Here is a 21,005-nt window from a genome sequence, read left to right on the forward strand (position 1 = left end):
GGGAATTTATTTGTTTTAAGTTTTAAAACATTCATTTTTGGAAAAAAGCATTTATTACTACATGGTATGATGTCCTGTTTTACAAAAAACATAAAAGCATGAAAGCCATTTTAACTTTAATTTATTTTACTTCATTTAAGACTGGTTTAAACTGTTAGAATTTACCATCTAATCATTTGACAATACAACCACTGCACAACATCCTCTGAGCTATATCTATCTAGCTAATGCAGGACAATCATTCTTTTTGAGGACGAAATGACAAAATAATTATGATGAACTAGTCTGCAGTTTTACAGGTTTGAAATAACAACAGTAACTCTGTTACTTCTGCTCCATGAAAAGATAAGACTTTAGAAACATGACCTTTAATGTGCCACAGTCTAAAGCAGGGGTAGGCAACTCCGGTCCTCAAGTGCCACAGTCCTGCAAATGTTAGGTGTGTTGCAGCAGGGAAACCAAGCAGCCACCTCCGGCGGTTAAAAGTGAAGCCTATGCTGAAGTGCATAAAACTGCAGTTCCCCCTTCATCCACTAGGGGCTGCAAAACAGAGCAAATCACCATAGACTCCCATGTTAAAAAGACCAACTTCACAGCAGAAATAAACATGTTTACAGCCTGGTTCAAAAATCCATTTTAGGTTTAATAGGTCAGGTTTACCTTCATGACAACTGTGGGCGGAGTGAATTTTTTTCTAACTCACCCGTTTTAAAGTAATTTAATCTCGAAGTTCGGCAAGTTTAGGGGTGTGTCCTTTTGATTGACAGGTACCAATCTCTGGCTTCAAGTCAGAAGAACGTAGAACAACTGCGGTTTTTAGCCGGTTAACAACATGACTTAGCTTTAGCGCGGTTACCTCCGTTAGCTGGTTAGCTCCTGTTATCTCGGGGTTAGCTCGGTTAGCTTTCAGCAACAGAAAGCTCGGAGTTCGCTCGATGTCAATCATCCACCATGACGCTCACGGCTGCCCTCTCAGCTCCACCTCCATATTTGTATTTTCCGGGCGAGACGACGCGCATGACGCTGCCAACATGGTGACGGTAGGAACCGCTCACCGAGCTTCAATTCAGCTCTTCAGGAACCTATGGGTGACGTCACAGAGACTCTCTTTATATTCAGTCTATGAGGGAAACTCCTGATTCAAATCAATGGCGAATTTGCAGACTTGCAACATTTGCAGGACTGTGGCACTCGAGGACCAGAGTTGCCTACCCCTGGTCTAAAGATTCACCCATAGTTTTCATTGATATGATTCATTCCAGCACGTCTAAGGTCCAGCCAAACAGATACGGGTCAAAGGTGACCCAAATAAGTCTTAATGTCCAAACATTAGTAGCATCTGTAGCAAAAGTTTTTTTTTAAGTTACTTCAATAAAAATCATTAAATTTCAGGCCAAAAGAATTATATTTAGGTTAATAATGGCACGACTGTCAAATGACAAACTGGGTCAAATAAGAGTTAAGCTGTTTACAAAAGCCTTAAAAAACTTCCACAAGACTTAATCCCATCCCAGTTTTCCAGATTTTATCTGCTTTTATACATCGGCTGTAAAGACAGTCTGATTGTGTCTATGATCAATGTGATTTCCAGTTTCAGCTTATTAACAACAAATACAGCAATTCAAACTATAACCGTACAAGAATCCAAAGCATATCAGAGATATGAAGCTTGAGTTGCAATTTTTAGCCACAGATTTTTTTAATTTATTTATTTATTTTTTTTTTTTTTTACAGAATTCATTTAGAAATTTAGAAACAGCATTTTTTTTTTTTTTTTTTTTTTTGGTGGATTATTTGTAAATAACAAATATTGTAAACAAATATTCTTAAGTTCCCTTTTCTTTCTTTCTTTTTTTTTTTTTTTACATAAAACAAAATGTGAAATATTTGCATTTGGGAACTAAACCATGCATCACTTTGTCAGTGCCAAATACAACCAAAGAGGATATCCATTTAAAGAGAGCAGAAGAAAATATAATGATCAGTAAAATACTGAATCCATTTCCTGCAAAGCATCTGCTCGACTCTACATCAGATTTTTCTAATGGAAAGATTTGTATGACTGAATCTTTTTATGACAACATGCTGATCATTAACAGGGTAATTAACCACAAAAACACACACACAAAAAAAAAAAACAAAAAAAAAAACAGTGTCTGATCCCTGAATAAACCACTAAATGTTCTGGTGAACAGTCCTCTGTTATATTATTTGTATTTTTACACCTTCAGAGATTACACTTAATACACTTACACTTAATAATATTAAGTTATTGACACATTGCCACTGTTATAACCTTTTGTGTCAATAAATTGTTTTGAAAGATGGAATTACCATGGCGTGATTTCCTACATTTATATTATCTCCGTGTAGCATTAACTCCTCACGTTTTCTGTAAGTTTTACCTGAAAATTCAATATCTAATGTTTTGTAAGTAGTGTATCTTTAAACATCCTAACAATGTCGCTAGGCTGACTCCATAACACCAGAAGATCAAAGAAAAGTTCAGACTTGCACTAAATGAACAATAAACTTAATTTAACCAACAGACTCAGACAACATTCAGATGCAAACACGATGGCCAGAAATTTATGAGACTCAACAACCTGAAAATCTTCATGAATGATGCTTACTTTATGCTCACCGCTGTGTCTGAAATCAGCAGTCATGTTTTGCTGTTCTGGTGTTAATATCCAGACAGTTTTCACACGAGCCAACGCTTTCATTTAAAGCAGACAGAAGGATGAAGGATAAGGAATAGAAGACAAAAGGATTAGAGGATTATTTTTGTCCACCTGTCTTTTGTGTAACTGTTGTCTTCCTTTTGAGGAAAAAGAAATGGAATATACATTTCTGCAAGTTAACATTATCATCATTTCCACACAGGAATAATGAGGATCAAACACGTCCATATTACTGAGATGTGAGTGTGAGCGAGGTGTCAGGAACACAAGTTTCCACGCATTGTTCCACCAACAGCCATGTGAATTACACTTTTGCTTGCTGAGAAGTTGCAGGCGTGGGTGGGAATTAATATCAGCCTCCTAATAGGTATGCATAAAGACACAGCTCTGCACCTTGTCCGGATTAATAGTGCATATATTAGCAGATAACATGGAACCTTGATGTATAACACAACCAAACACTTAATGATAAGTGGCTGCTTCATCGCTGTGCTTTGCATAAAGATGGAGCACAAGCACTCTCAAATCAAACCAGGGGGCATGGATGAGATGGTCCTGCAAAACATAAAATGGTTCATTTATGGTCAGGAATATCAAACATCCAATTGTGCTGTCAAATTAAATGTTGTAGCCTTGTGCCAAGGGCAACAGGTCGGACTTCCTCCTACTGAGTGTTTTTATGAAAAGCTTTTACTGGAAGTGTTCTTACACAGAAAGCTAAGCTGAAGGACATGAAATGTTGTCGACAATGTTAAATTATAGAAAGACATTCGTGGCTAGAGAGGCTTTTCAATTGTAGCCATTGGCGGTTAATGCTTCTCTGTTTAAAAGCATCACATCAAAATAACATGAAGAGCTGCAGTAATTACTGACTGAGCTATCTGGCATCCAGCTCTACGGCGTCAACAACTTAAAGCCCATTCACAACTCAACATTTCGCAGTAATTTTCTGTTAGCTAATACACAGCAACAGCCAAGCCAAAGTAAAAGCAAACCACAAATTAGCTGAATTTTTCAGAGAGAAGCAGAGGGAATACGTGTAAGAGTTATTGACGAGGCTGGATGGCTTTGTGCGCCCAGATTTTAGCTTGACAGTAATTGCAGCTGTTAAAGCTGATGAATTCATCTCTATGGATTTTTTAAAGCTGTAAATCTTTTCAACAAAAAGAGAGAAGGCAAATTGTTCAGACGTCTTTTCTCATTGCCAGCAAGCATCAATAAGTTTCTTTTTGTGACATTTTCACTCTGATGAATAATCTGAAAAAAAGATTCATCATTCTTTCAAAACCCTCAGTAGCGTTCTTCTTTTCACAGCTTTGTTCAATTCTTTAATTTATTTCTGACTTTCTCTACACACACACACACCTCCACATTTCTTCAACAGGAACCAGAAACTCTTATTGTTGTATAGCCCAGCTTGTAAGAAACTTTCACATGTGGCAATTTGTCTTATTTTGCTTCTGCCTGCAGTGTAAAGTCAAAGTGTGTGACAGACGCTGCTGTGAAAGTTTTTTTTTTTTTTTTTACCAGGTGTCGTGGAATTTAGCTGCACTATATTGGGAAAAACTGACGTTTTTTCCAACCCTGTGATAAGCATTGCGATATGAAAATAACAGGAATTTTACACAGATGACTTGAATAGTACTTTAAATTATGCAGCTCTCCTGCAGTCCTGTTGACCTGTTAACCTGCACTCATCGTACCTCTTTTTGTGAACATTACAAGTGTGGTTACTGTCTGTTTTTGAGTTATTCTAGTTGTCTTTTATGACCTGGTGGACAGCGGTTCGAGTCCTGCTCCCCAACACTGCAGCAGCATCGAGGGGAACTGTTCTCTGAGGGCCGGTCCCAAGCCCGGATAAATGCAGAGGGTGCATCAGGAAGGCCATCTGGCATTAAACAGTTGCCAATTCACCTGAGTGATGAATTGCTGTGGCAACCTCTTCAAAGGGACAAGTCGAAAGGAAAACAACAACTGGTTGTGTTTTTCTTACTTTCTTTTTTGTGTTCGGTCCTGAGTACATGTTTCAGTCTATAACGTGCAAATATGAATTGTGTTTTACCATAAAGGTTTGTTTATTGCCACTGGAAATAAACAAACCTGTGTCAGGTACCCTTAAAATTGATGAAAATATCAATTTCATTTGTATCCTACATCGTAAGATTTGATTATTACACACATGTAAAATGATGAGGTTCAGCAGCTCTAATACATACTGCCTGATAAATGAATACTTTTTTCCTTTTTTTATTCAGTGTCATCATTTTGATTGCAGTTTCCATATCTTCATGTTGGCTTATTGTCTTTAGATGTGTCATACAAATTTCAACTTGTGCAACAAATTGTCTTATAATCATTTTTGAAGACTGTGAATTTTAGAATTACGTGAACTCTGCATGTCAATCATTTTAACATTTTAAAGCTTCTGTAAGATTTTGCTGTGAAAGAAACCAATTGTTTAGTAGTTTTAGTGTGGCCTAAGATTTACTCAGTAAATCACATACGATCTGAGTGCAAAGTTTATACACAGAAACCTTGCGAAGCACAACACCAGCATCATGTTGGGATTTCCTCACCAAACAGAGTCGCATCGTGTCAACCAACAGAATTTCAGAAGCAGAATCAAGAAGCTGAAACAACAATCAAATTGAAGACTGAAGGACGAGCTGCTATTTAAAGCAGACAGTGAAGCAACACGTGAGCAGTTTGTAGCTTGTTGAATAGATATAACTCTTAAAGGAAGTGCCTTTAAGTGCCAAAAATTGTACTACCTCCCTCATCAACTAGGAGCTCCAAAACAGAGCAAATCCCCATAGACTCCCATGTTAAAAAGACCAACTTCACAGCAGAAATAAACGTTTTTACAGCCTGGTACAAAAACCCATTTTTAGTTTAATAGGACAGTTTTACCTTCATGACAACTGTGGGGGGAGTGAATTTTTTTTCTATGCCCCCGTTTAAAAGTAATTTAATTTCTAAATTTGGCATATTTAGGGGCGTGTCCTTTTGATTGACAGGTACCCGATCTCCTGCTTCAACTAAGAAGAACAACTACGGTTTTTAATTGCTTAACAACGTGATTTAGCTTCAGCCCGCTTACCTCCATAGGCTGGTTGGCTCCGGGTTTGTTCGGTTAGCTCTTTGCTACATACAGGACGGAGATTGCTATATGTCAATCATCCATGACACGCTTACAGGCCCCCTCTCAGCTCCACCTCTTTGCCAATATTTGTATTTTCCGGTAGAGCCGACACGCATGACCCTGCTAAGATGGCGATGGTAGGGACTGCCCACCGACCTTTAATGCAGCTCTTTGGAAACCAGTGGGTTACGCCACAGAGGCTCCGTCCATCTTTTGATATACAGTCAATGGGTTCTATACATTTCCATCAGGATTTTACTGAGTGCACACAATTTTAGCACCTACTCTGTTGAGATTCTGACGGTGTGGAGTTAGGCTAAAATGTGACATGGCCAGAATTTGATGTCACAGGATGAGTCATGAGCACAACTCTCAATAACATCAGGTCGTATCAGCAGGCAGAAGCACGATGGCTTTCCAGCAACAGCCTTCTCTGGATCTCTCCTTGAAATCTTTCATTTGTTTTCCTAACCGCTTAATCCAATTCAGGGTCGTGGGGAAGCTGGAGCCTATCCCAGCTGTCAATGGCCGAAAGGCAGGGTACACCCTGGACAGCTCGCCAGTCCATCGCAGCTCCTTAAACTCTTACTGATTACAAGCCAGACCAAGCAGCAGGTAAAGCATGAACTCCACATCCTCCACTGTTGGAGTTTGTGTCACAAACTTCACTATACTTATGAGCCGCCTTGCCCAAACTGAGGACGCTTCAGTTGTAATGGAAACCATTTAAACCAAGTAGTGAGGTGTCGGCTGAAACTGGGTGGGGTTTAGTAAGTGCTGGTGGAAAAAATCCATCTCTAGCTGAGTTTCCAATACATTTTTTCACAAAATAAAAGAGATATTTGTAAGTTTTGACAAACAACAATTGTGATTTGCGGGTGTTTCCATTAAACCGTGTTTAACACATCAAGTCTCATAAAATCGCGTTGCTCGTGTGAGACTTTACAAAAAATTGCAACTTATGCAAGGTAGCCATGTAGCGTTATTTTGGCGTTTTCTATTTGCTGTGGAGAATTTGCTACGGCTTTTCGAAGCTTTCCTCTCCATTTTATTTTCTAAAACTATGAAATTTGTTGTTTCTTCCACACCGCCCCATCTTTACCGGAAATTATATGGTCCCATGATCCCCAATATGGCACCCAATATCACGTCCAGGGACACATGAATGCAAAAAAAAAACTTCCATTACACTTTTGCAATATATATTTATATCAAAAGTCTGAAAAACCACCTTATGAGTGTAAAAACTTATGTGATATTTGAGACTTCTTTACACATGTAGGTGTTTCCATTAGCAGTTTTTTTTTAATTGCGATATTTAGTTTTTTTCCACAATTCTAGGTGTAATGGAAACCTACACCTATTGTCTCAAGTGAACGTTTTCAGGGAAGTTCCCCTTTAATTTGAACCACGAATCTATGATTGCTTTTAATAGTCCAGTATAAGACAAAAAGTTAGGCCAAGTACAAATCGCAGAATTTAAACCATTTCCATTAAAAAGGTTAGAAACTACTGAAGATTTTAGTTTTCAAATAACTGAAATAAATATTAACTTGTTATCATGTCAAACGCTAAAGCTTTAAACTTTATATTTCTTTATAAAGCACTTTTCATGCAACCAGCAAGACAAAGTGCTTTTCGTTATAAAAGCTATTTCTCATAATAAAATTAAGCCTTCACACACCGTGTGCGACACACACTGTGCGTAACAGTATCAGGCAACAATTAGAAGGAAGTGTATAGAATCATTTAGAAAGATGTTGATAATACTTTTGACTTTTCACATTTGATTCATTTTCTGTTTGGTCCTTTTTTTTCCCCCCAGAAAACTGGACTGAATTTAAACTCCCCGTGAATATTCTCCATTACGTACATGCCACTCAGAAGAGCTGCTCATTAAATGGATTACACCAAGCCTCCATCAGACCCATGCTCTCCTCACACTGCCTGAAATAAAAACCAAGCACTTTGATTTCCAAGTAAAAAGTGCAAAAATGCCTTAAATGACACAAAATTGATCTGGGCTTATTTATCCATCGTAGACCTATTCACATACTGAACAACTGGGGTATTTTTTTTATACTACTTCACATCAAAGGTAATATAATGGAGATACAAATGAGGCAGATTTTTTTTTAATGGATGGGAGCAATAATTTGTCACTGGGGATCAAATGAAGGTCTTTGCTGCTCTCAAACAAGTTCTGCATCCTTTATTTAAAATCTACAAAGTTATTCGTCACTAAAAGTGTGAATATAAATAATTTAGTTAAAATAATAATCAGAAAAAATTAAATACAGAAGTAACACATTGCAACTTTAGTATGAAGTTTGAGTTTGGAACTAAGAGCATTGTTTTCAGCAAAAGCTATTTTTCTCTATAATTTAATTAGGTTTTTATAGGGTGTGGGTGTGTACATGTACCTGAATGTGTGTGTAGCAGTTTTTGCTATTTTCTAAAATATGAAAAGTGCCTTATAAATTAAATTTTATTTGATTTTAATTTATAATAATGATGAAAACTGATTATCAATGGTAAAGTGATAGCTTTTTATGAAATGTATTTGAGCAATACTGGCTGCAAAACAATATCTATGAGGCTGGATGAAGCCTGCATGTGTTTTCTGTTCAGCTAAGAACCAGACGTCCTGTTCGTACACAGTTCCTACTTCGGTATAGATTTGTAATCAAGCTTCTTTGCTGGACTTTTAAATGTCTTACAGGCCTGAAAGTAATCTGACCTTTGTTCAACTTTGAGGCTTATTTTCCAATTATGACCCGACTAAATAAGCCGAAGTGACTAAATAAAACGGGGCAGACAGTAATAGTGTGTAGAACTCCTGCCAAAAAAGACACAGGCTCTTCGGCAGGTTTAATGGTTTATTCAGAATCCCTTCGTTCAAATGCAAACCCTAAATTGTAGGTGGCTTGGCTCAGGCTGCTCAAACCTGATAAGATATTTTCATTTTCAGGCTACTGCGATTTTCAAATGACTTCCATGAAAATGGGATTTTGATCCTCCTCTACGAGTACCTGCGACTAAATAGACCTGAATTATTGTGTGTTTGGTGCTCAGGGGAAAGGAGAGTTGGTGTGTGGAAGAGGACGTCCAGTGAAAGTATAAATTAACTAAAAGGAATGCCTGCCTCATATATCCATCTGTGTAGGAAACTAATGGCACCAGGTTTGCATAGAAAACATGGAGAACTCTGCCAGAACAATTACAGAAAGTATAAGTAGAGAAGTTTCACGCAAAAAGATGTGGGAGAAAAAAAGATAACCGAAAATGCTCAGCGCTCCGCTACAAAGAGCTCTTAACTCATCTTCCACCTTCCTGATGCAGAGAGATGTCACACCTCGCTTGATGCTCTAGAAATGCATTTAAATTAGTTTAATCCATCATCATTATAACTAGATCTATTTTTTTTTTCATTTTCTTTCGTGATGATGACTGATATGAGAAAGACTGATTAATTTGTATAATACCTCAAGAAATCTGCATTTACTTATAATGTATGCCATTCCATGATTGACTATCAGGGATCAATAAGGCTCATCACAAGAACTTTGGCCCAAAGAAACAAATTGAAGGATCATTGTAACAACTGAGAATTAGATTTGTGTAGCACTTGTCATGTACAAGACAAGTGCTTTCCATAAAATATTAAGAGTATTACAGATGGTGTAAAGAAGCTTTAAAATGAGGAAAAGGCAGCAACAAACAGCAAAAACCACAGTAAAATAAGTCAAATTAGCATAATTAAAAGCAATGTACATTAAAAGTTGCAGTGCAGATTTCATGCTTATAGGCACCTGAGAAAACAAATGATTTAATCTGGATTAAACTTTCTATATTTGGTGTAAATTTAATCTCCACAGGCAGTTTGTTCCACTTGCTTGCAGCATGACAGCTTAATGCTGCTTCTCCATGTTTAGTCTGGATTCTGGTCTAGACTAGCTGACCTGAGTTTTTGGATCTGCTTAGTTTATATTCTCTGAATATATCACAGATGTATTCTGGTCCTAAACCATTCTGGGATTGGTAAACAATTAGTAGGGATTTAAAATCTATCCTGTAACTGACTGGAAACCAGTGTAAAGATGTTAGAACTGGTGTAATGTTTTCAGACCTTTTCTGAAAGTTAGTTAAAACTCCAGCACCTGCATCTGGATGAGCTGCAGGTGTTTAAAGCTCTTTTTAGTAAGTCCTGTTAAAAGACCGTTCCAATAATCCAGTCTACTGGAGATGAATGCATGGAGGAGTTCTTCCTGGTCTTACTGGGAAACTAAACTTTTCCTTCTGTTCATGTTTCCGAGTCGGTAAAAAGATTCTTAGGGAAACTTTGACGTGGCTGTTACAAACTTCGGTCTGTGATTTTAAAAGCCTCAGTCTCCAGGTTTTTTACCAACACTGACCCTCTTATGTGCACTACCAAACAGAATGATCTCAGTTTCGTCTTCATTTAATTAGGGGTGTAAGATTTCAACTGATGAGGCAGATTTTCATTTCTTTATTCATCTTGTAAATAATGATCAGCGTTTTTATTTACTCTGCAGTGAAATGTATATCCTCTGTTCCTATTGAGTAAGTTGATTTCAACCATGCAACAGCGTTCAGGGTTTACTACTAGCAAAGAAAAATTGCAGTATATTGTCTCGTTCATAGTATCCTGATATATTGCAATATATTGTATCGGTGGTTCGTATAGTAATGCATAGCATATGTTACAGGCCTCCGATGAGTCCTGTATATTTTTGCAGGAAGGAAAAGACACGCGTGAGCTGTGATCTGTTGGCAGGCAGGCTCTGGTCTGCATTTATTAGCAATCATATTTTTTTGTCAAACATTCCTCATTTCAAAATGCAGACATTTGTTTAGAATTCTTATGTATAAAGTCTTAATTAAAACACAGAAAAACCTATGTGCAGTATAATAGCTTTCCTTTAGTACAGTGATTTTATGAGCACTTGTCTGACTCAAACATATCGCAGTTTCAATTACAAAATACTGATGCAGCACAATATGCTATATTTCACCAAGAATACAAGTACAAGAACACATATAAACAGCAACATCTCAGTAAACAGTCTATAAGAAAATAATCACATATATCCTACTGTTTACACAATTAGTATAACTTAAAGCCATTTGCAAATAAAATCCAAATAAAAGTCACACTCCGGGAGCCATACATTACACTTAACGATCCACGTGAAGGTCCGCCATCTTAACTTGGAAAACGTGCTGCATAACTACTGCTCTGCAACTCAGGGCTCAATTTATATAGTTTTATCATTCAAAACAAAGAAAATTCTGACATAACAATTACCAGTTTAGTTGTAAATGATTATATTTAGCTTCACGATACATACAAGTCCAAAGAAAAACCATATAACCAACCTGTATATTTTTGCAGGAAGGAAAAGACACGCGTGAACTGTGACCTGTTGGCAGGCAGGCTCTGGTCTGAGCATGCGCTGCTTCTCAGCAGATCACCACACCCAGTGCTCACCTTGACCCAGACGCCCTCTGCTGTCCTAATATCGCAATTACACTTAAAACAACAGATTTAAAACAGGTTTACTATAGATGAGCTAAGACCTTATTCTTCATAAAAAAAAACCCAAATTAAATCACATTTGTGATCCCACATTTGTAGGCGTCACACATATCGCAAAATGTTTGCCAATACACACTCATGTATTTGGAGAAAATTCTCTCATCCAGGTTTTTATTTGCTCCAAAACACCAATCCAGTCAGTAAAATGAAGCAGATTGCAAGAAAATTTAGGCGACAAAAAGTAAAATCACTAAAAACCCAATTTTGTTCATTTTAGTAGCATTTTAAATGCACATATGCTAAATTATGATGCAATCACTAATCTACAATATTTGATCTTTTTTTATTTTGTCTTTGGAAAGATAAAGTATTTTTCCACTTAGTTTTTTTCTTTATTTTAGATACAGCATGATATTAAATGACTGAACATAATTAAGAAGTCTGTAAATATGTATGTTTTTTCTCTTTATAATTATCCAGATGTTTTGTGTACTTGTAATGAATGGGATTGTCCAGAATCAGCAGATAAATCCCACTTGCCTTCTCTATGCAGTATTCAATTCGAAACACATGAGTTTGCTCTTTTCTTTTTATGCATAAAGTGAAAAAGGTTCATTCCTTTAGGGTCTAACTTGCCTCTTTCTTCTAGTTGTTGCTACCTTTAATCTAAATTAAACTCTCTGAATAAAGGGCCAATATTTGTTATTTTACAAATCTGTTAATGCTTTCTAAATGATCTAAATAAAACACGTAGGTAAAATGAGAGACGTGCAACCTCCCAAAGATCTGACCCATTTTCAGATCTCTTTATGTAAAAACTGAAGAAAAAAAAAAAAAGGATAAGAGTGCTCTGAGTGTTTACAGTCTCCTCTTGGTCTATAAAAGACTTTCCTTCGGTGACTCAGCACAGTGGAAATGAGGCAGGTGAAAAGACAATCGGGGCGGGGGTTGGGTGACGAAGAGGTCCAGTTGCACAGGGCAAGGGTAAGAGGACATCTTGCCAAATTAAATCACTGGTGTCTATGAGGGTAAACAAACCGCAGGGTTGCAGGACGATGAAGCAGATCTGTCTCTCGGCCTGGAGGATACAGAATAACGCTCATTTGTGATGATTGTCGCACCGGGTACTTGAATGTTGCATAAAACCCCTAAAGACAAGCTAAATGTCATCTCACAAGCTGTCAACCGAGAGGAAAGGAGTCATGTTTTGAGTCTTGTAAAGATTATTGTGGCAAAAGATTTGTGTATGAGGTGCAAAGTTAATTCAAGTTTGAACAGCTGCCGTTATATTCAACTTTTCAGGGCTTCAGCTCCCAGTTTCTCTATTTCTTATTTCTGCATTATTCTACATGTTCTGGTTTGAACAATCCATTTATTAGAGAACTGTCTAATGCTGGAATGACCCTTAAGAAAGTATAAATTAAAACAAGCCTTTCCTAATTTCTTCTGCTTTTTGATTTTAGTGTGTATAACCTGCTTTTTTGCCTATTTGAACTTTTATTTATATTCAGGATTATGTTGTCTGCATCTGTCTCTGTCCAAAACATGTATACATGTCTCTGACTACATGTATACATAAAGGCCAAATTTAAAAGACAAAAAATGTATAACAGTTTCCATGCAAAATCATATTGATAAAAAACTAGTTCCCTGAAAATCTTGATATACGGGAAAGATCTGATTGATGCAACTGGAACTTCACTCTGCTTTCACTCTTACTGACTGATGTTTATCCTTTATTGAACGATGTTTATTTTCAGACAAACGTTCTGCTCTGAGAAAATTCGCTGTGACACAAATCAAGACTCAATAAATGTATGAATGTACAATAGAAAATTTGCAATGTACAGTTTTCTTAGTAATGGTTTAATTATAACTATTCTAATTAATTCATTTCAAAAGTGTCAACATGATTTTGCATGGTATAGGAAAGTGACAATAAAAAGACAGCAGAGAGCACTGAGAGAGAAAGGTCTTTAATCGCACTTTAATGTTGACTCAATATATTTCTGAAATAAGCAGCAGATTTTCCACACAATCCCTGATACTTAAAAATGCAACGCCTCCAAAACAATCATGTTTTAAGTGGGGCCAGCTTCACTGAATGGCTGCTCTTCCGTGCAGACTATTGATTTACTTTAATTTCACAACTACTGTCAAAGGTAAAATAAAAAAATTAAAAACAATCTGAAATAAACCAGACCAAAAGCTTTAATTTTATCTTGCATCATTGTAGTCGACAGAATGACTCAATAGAATACCTTTTAAAGACGCATTACGTAACTTTTTTTTACCTTAAAACTCTTCCTCCCCGGACTTGTTCGATTACACAGTGACATCTATCGTGGAACTGGCCGTTTTGAACATGCAATGTCTCTGTTTCAGCAAAGAAATGCAAGAAGATTGAAAGAGAGAAAGGGACTAAACAAGAGTGATTATAAGATTGTCTTAGCTGCCCTGAAAAGTCTCCAGCTGATCCAAAATGCTGCAGCGAGGCTTCTGATGAGAACTAGCAGGACAGATCACATTTCACTAGTTTTAGTCTTTCATTGGCTCCCTAAGGATAAAGTTTAAAATTCTTCTCACATATGAAGTTCTCCATGACCAAGCTCCATTGTACATCATAGTTCCATATATTCCAAATAAAGCACTTCGCTCCCAGACTGCAGGTTTACTTGTGGTTCTCAGAGTCTTGAAGAGTACTATGGGAAGAAGAGCCTTTAGTTATCAGGCTCCTCTCTGATGAAACCAGCTCCCACTGTGGGTTCAGGAGACAGATTCCCTCTCTACCTTTAAGATCAAGCTAAAAAAAAAACCTTTTAACAAATCTTATAGGCAGGAGATGAGCATCTCGTGAGTTGTCCAGGTTTTGCTAGTTCGGGATAGTCTGGGCATCCATTAGTTATGCAGCCATGGGCACGTCACCTGATGCACTGAGCACTTCCTTGCTCCTTTTCCTTCATGTATAAATATATGACAGTATCACAATCATTAATATAGGTCTCCTTTTTCCCGCAGGCCTTCCTGAACAAATGTTGCTGTACATGTTGATCTGTTTTTCCTTGTCCTCTCCACCCCAAACCAGTTGAGGCAGATGACTGCTCTCCCAGAGGGCTTCCTGTTAAAAGGGAGTTTTTCATCCCACTGTCGCCTCATGCATGCTAAGGATGGGGGATTGGATCAAAATCAAGGTTTAATGCAATCAGTTGCTTTCTATTAGCTAGCTATTTATGAATTGGATTGTAAATGACATGTCTGTCTTGAGACAACATTGTTGTTAAATGGCGCTATACAAATAAAACTGAATTGAATTCAACTGAATTGCTGGCTAGAGAGCTAACAGGTCAGGTAGGAAGCAAGATGGATGCAGAATTACTCAGATACGGGGCACGTGACAGGGAAAATGACAAGTTCTGTAGTGTGTCTTAAATGTATGTATTTTAACTCCTTCTTCCCTTTCGGCTTTGTCCCTATTCTGAAGGTGCTCCCACCTACCAATGTAGTACAAAAGCCGTATTTGCACGTTTTAATGCTGGGTGCCCTCCCTAATGAAATCCCTGAATTTAGCAGGCTAAGGACCACCCCAAACAGAGACTGGCCTGTGCTCCTCTTGCAGCTGCATCGTGGGGGATTCAAGCAATCGTATTTCAGGCCAGTGGACAACGGGCTCTACCGCTGGAGCCACTGCCACCACTGTTTTCCAACTAATTTTCTATAGAAATGGTCACCTTGAATGGAGAAAAAAAAAAAGCATCTGAGAGCTTGATATATATGCTCCATGTTGAGTCCACATGATGGTTGTTTGGCAGATAAAATAGTAACAGACAAGTCCCAGGAAGACAAATAAGTCAAATTGAACTTTTACTGCATAAACACATCATGAATGTTTAATAAAGTGGCACAGTATCTTCCTGGTGGAATAAAACTGACACCATGCGATGGCTGATGTATAATAAGTGGTTCATTTTAAAAACATCATAGATAAATCTTGCCCCATTAAGTTTTCATTCTGGGAGAGTAAAAAACAAAAAGGCGCCACTTAAACGACACATATTAGATCTTTATTAATGACATGTTCTAGTTAAAATCCTTTTGATATTACATAGTGGAATGTGCTTTAAACAAGAACGATCAATGGAAATCAAAATCGTTAAACCATGAGGGTTGGTATTTAGTATCCTGTTTAAAAAAATATAGAGTAAAGATCACACAGTTAATTGCTCAAGACTATTCAGAATGAGGTTCAATAGCATGTGTGGCGTCCACATGGCTGTAGCACTCCTCACAATGTCTGGACATGTTCCTGATGACACAATGGATATTCTCTTTAGGTACCTCCTCCTAAAGCTGGGTCAGGGTATTAGTCAACCTTTGGAGAGTCTGTGGTGCAACTTGGCAATGGTGGCAGAAGTGCCAAATTAGATTCAGGTCTGGTGAACAGGTAGGCCAGTACATAGACTCAATGCCTTTGTCATGCAGGAACTGCTGGCACACTCCAGCTGAACGAAGCATGGTCATGCATCAGAAGGAACCTAGGTCCAACTGCAGCATCATATGATTAAACCATGTGCATGAGGCAGTCAAGGTACTTCTGGCTAGGACATGGAGGTCTGTGCGGCCCAGCCAGGATATGTCTCTCCCCACCCTGACCCAAACTGGTCATGCTGGAGGATGTTGCAAGCAGCAGAACTTTTCCCACAGTGTCACCAGACTCGCTTAGGTTTGTCACATGTACTCAGTAAGAAATTGCTCTCATCCACAAAGAGCACCCATCCTCCAAGCCTGGTGTTCTCTGGCAAATGCCATTTATCCTCCTGAACACCCCTCATGTTTCTGACAGTTTGAACAAAAACATGCAAATTCGTGACATTCTGGGGGTAATTCTGTAGTACGCGGGCAGTTCTCTTCCTGTTCCTCCCTGGACAAAGGAGCAGACAGTGATCATGTTGCCGGGTTGTCTTCCTAGGTCCCCCTGCACAACTCCCGACACACCGGCAAGTCTCTTACGGTGTGTTCAGACCAAAACGCTGAACGCTCGACGCTGGTCACTAAACTGCCACTTTTGATTCCGACGCTCAAAACGCTCCTGACGCATTTGTCTGGAGCAAGCAGCAAACGCGGCGAAAAAGAGAGGGGGAAAGGCGGAGCTTTTCTTCCGGTCAGTCTGAATGATGGCGGTGCAGTAGATAGATGGCATGGTTTTATTTCATAAATAAAGCTAGAGAACGTTGTCATAGGGCAGTGATAGTCACTGTTAATGCACTCAGCAGAGAGCTGCCACCCCCCCTCCCCCCCCAAACAAAGTGTTACTAGGCAACGTATCCTGCTATTTTGCCAAATCAGTAACATTCAGCTTTTTGTTTTTTTTAGCAAGGAATGGTTATCCTAAATATTGCACGGAGCACTGGCATCTCAGCCCCGTGTCTGGGTTCATCACAGAAATCCTCCAGGAGCTGCGAGCTGATCGCTCTGATCGATTGACGCCCCGCGTCAAGCGGCCAAAGTTTAGCTTTGCCCATCTCTGGCTTTTGACGAGCTTTAGAAAATTTTAAGAAGTTTTTTTCGCCCCCTTGCCACGCCTCCCTATAGACTTTACATGGAAACCTGACGCTCTTGAGGCTCAAAACACGTTTGGTCTGAACACACCGTTAGTATCTCTTTCATGCTCTCCACTATGCTGGGAGACACGGCAAACCTTGCCACATTGGGTTGATGTTCTATCCTGCAGGAGCTGCATTACCTATGTGACTTATTTGGGTTGCATGTTACCTCTACTGGTTGGGACCAAAAGAAAATATTTGATAAAAACAGGAACCAAAAAAATCTGCCAACAGCAAAAGCCAAAACAGCTAGAATACTTTATTAGACAAGAAAGGGGATTTCTCTCCTAGAACTGCTGCATCTGGTCGCCTCACTTCCCAGACATCCAACTTCTGCTATGTTTTACGTTTGATCTTTTGGGGGTTGTTTTGAATGCTTAAGTCATAGCAAAAACAACATTATTTCAAATTTTGTCAAATATACTTATTGCAAAATATTGTTTGCGATTGCTGTTCCCATCATTAGCTGTTCCTTATTTTTAGAACTACTTTTTTCTTTTTTTTCCCCCCAGATTGTGTATTCTGTACATTTAAATGTATGCTTTCTTGTTTCCTCTGGCCTATGTCATCACTGCAAATCACTGACAATTGTTTCTCAACTGACTTGTCTGGTTAAATAAAAGGTTATTATAAATATTTGTTGACTTTCTTCTCAGTCGCAGTCTGACACATGAACCACGTACAACAACCAAGAAACAGTTTGACACAGTTACATAAATGAGAAAAAAAAAAAGACATGCACATACCATAAAAATATCCAAAGGAAGATTTCGTAACAAAAACCTAATGAGCTTTAGCCGTGAATAAATAATCCCTCTTCTTCTGCATGCAATCTTTTTAATTGCATTACTTATCAACTTGTCAGAGGAATCCATAGCAGGACAACAAAGAATTTCTCATGACAAATTCAGTCTTTTTCACTTCTGTTTTGTAACAGCTGTATTTGTCATGTCATAATTTTTGTCTGTCTATTTAAAATGACTTATCTATGTGAAACAAAATCTATAAAAATGGAAGCGAATGAGAGCAACACAGAAAGGAAAAGGAAAGCTGGTGAGAAGACTGAGTAAAATGCATTCAAGGTAAACAGAGAGGCAGACAAAGGCAGGGGAAAAGAGAAGCACCTTGAGGCTGTGCTTTTTCAAATCACTCCTGTTGGCATTCAGAGTCTGTCATGCTTGCCACTGTCTTTATAAACAGCAAAATCAATATGGCTGCTGCTCTGACCCCCAAGCAAAAGAAACTCATCACTGGACTCACTTACAAAACAGGTTGCTCAGGAAGGGCACCGCTCAATGCAGGAAGAAACGAAGAAAGCTTTCCGAAGGGATGTGTTTTGGTTTGGAGCTCTAAAATAAGCTCACACGATGGTGGTATTGCCAGCGATTGAATGCATAATGAATGCTAGAATATGAATGCAGCTGGATGCAGCCACACAAAGAATTCCTAACATTTATCTTTAACATTTACAGGAACATAGTGAGGCCATTTTAATTCACCAGCAAATATTCCACCAAAATTTTTGTACATAGTTGTACAAATTAAAGTTCAAAGATAAACGGGTAATTTCAATGCAGAGCCAGGGTGTGCCGTTTCTCCTGGTTTCCAGTCTCTATGGCCTTAACATCCTTACACTGGTGCAGGCAACTTCTGAAAGTCAAACTTTTTTTTTTTTTTTTTTTTTTTACTTCAAACATCAGTAAATGGTACAGGGTCATGAAAACACATTTAAATGACCATGAACATCCCACTCATGTACAATATATCAGTACAAGCAATGGGAATTTCCAGTATACCATTTAAAATCCCAGGAAATTCCTATAGAAATTGTTATGATGTTCCATTAAAATGATAATAAAAAGTTACATCACTGATGGTAAAGAAATAACAGAATGTAAACTCTTTATTACCATTTAAACCCACATTGAGTTTGTGATTTATACTAATTTCATTCTAAATAGCCTATAACACAATGTAAACATGCAAAAACCAATAAAGGTCATTTGATTATTGTGATATTTCTTGTAAAAGAAACCACCTTGAGGAATTTTCTGTTGTTAAAAAGAAGAAGTGTTTCAACATTTTTCTCAACACAAAGTGCAGCCTTGACTTTTTCATTTCAAACTTTATGACAAACTTGCTTTCTTTACAAATAAGAAATAAAGTTTAAAGAAATGTCTGGAATCTGAAATGCAGCAGTGCATGAAGTTCATCCAGTTGACTGTTTCTTGCTGAAAGATGCCAGCTTTGGATATGTCCCTATTTTATTGTCTTTTACAAATATGCTGACAGAAATTGTTCGATTTGTCAACAAGGTCACATTTTGCACACGTTGTCGCTACACTGAGTAAAGAAAAATACAATTTGGCACGGTCAGCTTTTTTTTATACAATGTCAAAATTCAATTAGTCATGACACCTAAATTTCATTAATAACCAAATCTTTAAAATAAAATAGTAATGACTGTTATACACCTTTATCTGTCTAAACCACTCTGATCAGTGATTATTACTACTTTCATTGTGGTGAACATTAAAGCCCATTATTGTACGTTATCTGTGATGATTCAAACTGAAAGCAGAATCTGATTTATCTCAAACTAGCCTCAGCTGCCGTAATATAAAGCTGCTGTGCTTTTAAATACGATAATCCGTTTGCATCTATACTGAGCTACTACATAAGAAAACTACAAAGAAATAAAAAAAATACTACTGTTGAGTTTTTCTCTGGCTTGTCTGATTTAGTTTACAGCGGTAAGTAAAGTGTAATCCTGTGTAATTAGACACCCACACTTGGCAGAAGCACCAAGTGCTTCAAGCTTTCTCAGGTCTTTCAGCCAGGTAGAATCAGCACTGAATGCAACACTGTTTGCTTTTAACAAATTTCCTGAATCAAAGACACAAGGTTATGAAGATGCAAACGTGACATACACACATGAAATACAGCACACCTACTGAAATATATAAAATATAAAAAAATAACTTTTGAACAATGATTTTGACAAATTTACTAATTATTGGCTAAAACTTTGCAAGATATGACACAACAAGACCTTATTTGTCTCCTGAAAATTACAGATATTCCTGAATACTTGTGTTTATCCTTTATCAACAAATACTCTGTAAAGTACATTAAGATTTAAATTCAGATTTAATGCCATATGATCAATAAATAATAAATCATAAAGCTGTTTACATGAGTTATCTTTAGCATGCAAATATTTGCCAATTAAACTAGGATATGTAAACAATCTGAAATGGCTGTGTGTGAGAAGTGTCGGGATCATTTGTGTGTGTGTGTGTGTGTGTGTGTGTGTCTGTGTGTGTGTGTGTGTGTGTGTGTGAACTTTTGATCTATCAATTCATCCAATTTCAATACAGGATTCATTTGAGCTTATAAATGTAGCATTCTGGGTTGCCAAAATGTCAACAAAAATGTTCAAGATTTACACATTTTTACAAGTTAGGATACATACAAAAATAAATATTTTAAATTTGGTACCATTTCTGACTTCCAGGTCAGCTATAAAAAAAAGTTGCATTACTATGAGTGCTCTTTTGTACAAAAAGAGCCCCTCAGGGGCTCTTATAGAGTTAAATCATGGCTGAGTAGATGGTTTAAACTTGGTCTGTGTTTGTGTACTGTTAAATCTAGCAGCACTAGAGGCTCTATGGGACATTACCCGAGTATACTGGGATGATCTAGTGTATTTGATCTTGTATGAACTTTGCTCAACACATCTCAGCCAGATTATTTTGCTATTAAAAGGAAAGTTAACTGGAATTTATTTTTCAAGGAAGTAAGTAGCAGAATAACCTTAAGGATGTGTTTCTGACCTGTTTTGATGACACACGGACATTACATACATACATTCCCGAAGCCATTGTTGCCCAACAGTTTCCTGAGACTCTAAAACCACGCTGAATGATTTTACAGCCAGGTTTCACTTTATGCACCATGTCACACGCGTATAACTGACTATCAACACACTTTGCAAGCACCGTATGAACAAACATGCA

Source organism: Telmatherina bonti (assembly GCF_933228915.1).
Source record: "Telmatherina bonti genome assembly, chromosome: 13".
Taxonomy (NCBI): Eukaryota; Metazoa; Chordata; class Actinopteri; order Atheriniformes; family Telmatherinidae; genus Telmatherina; species Telmatherina bonti.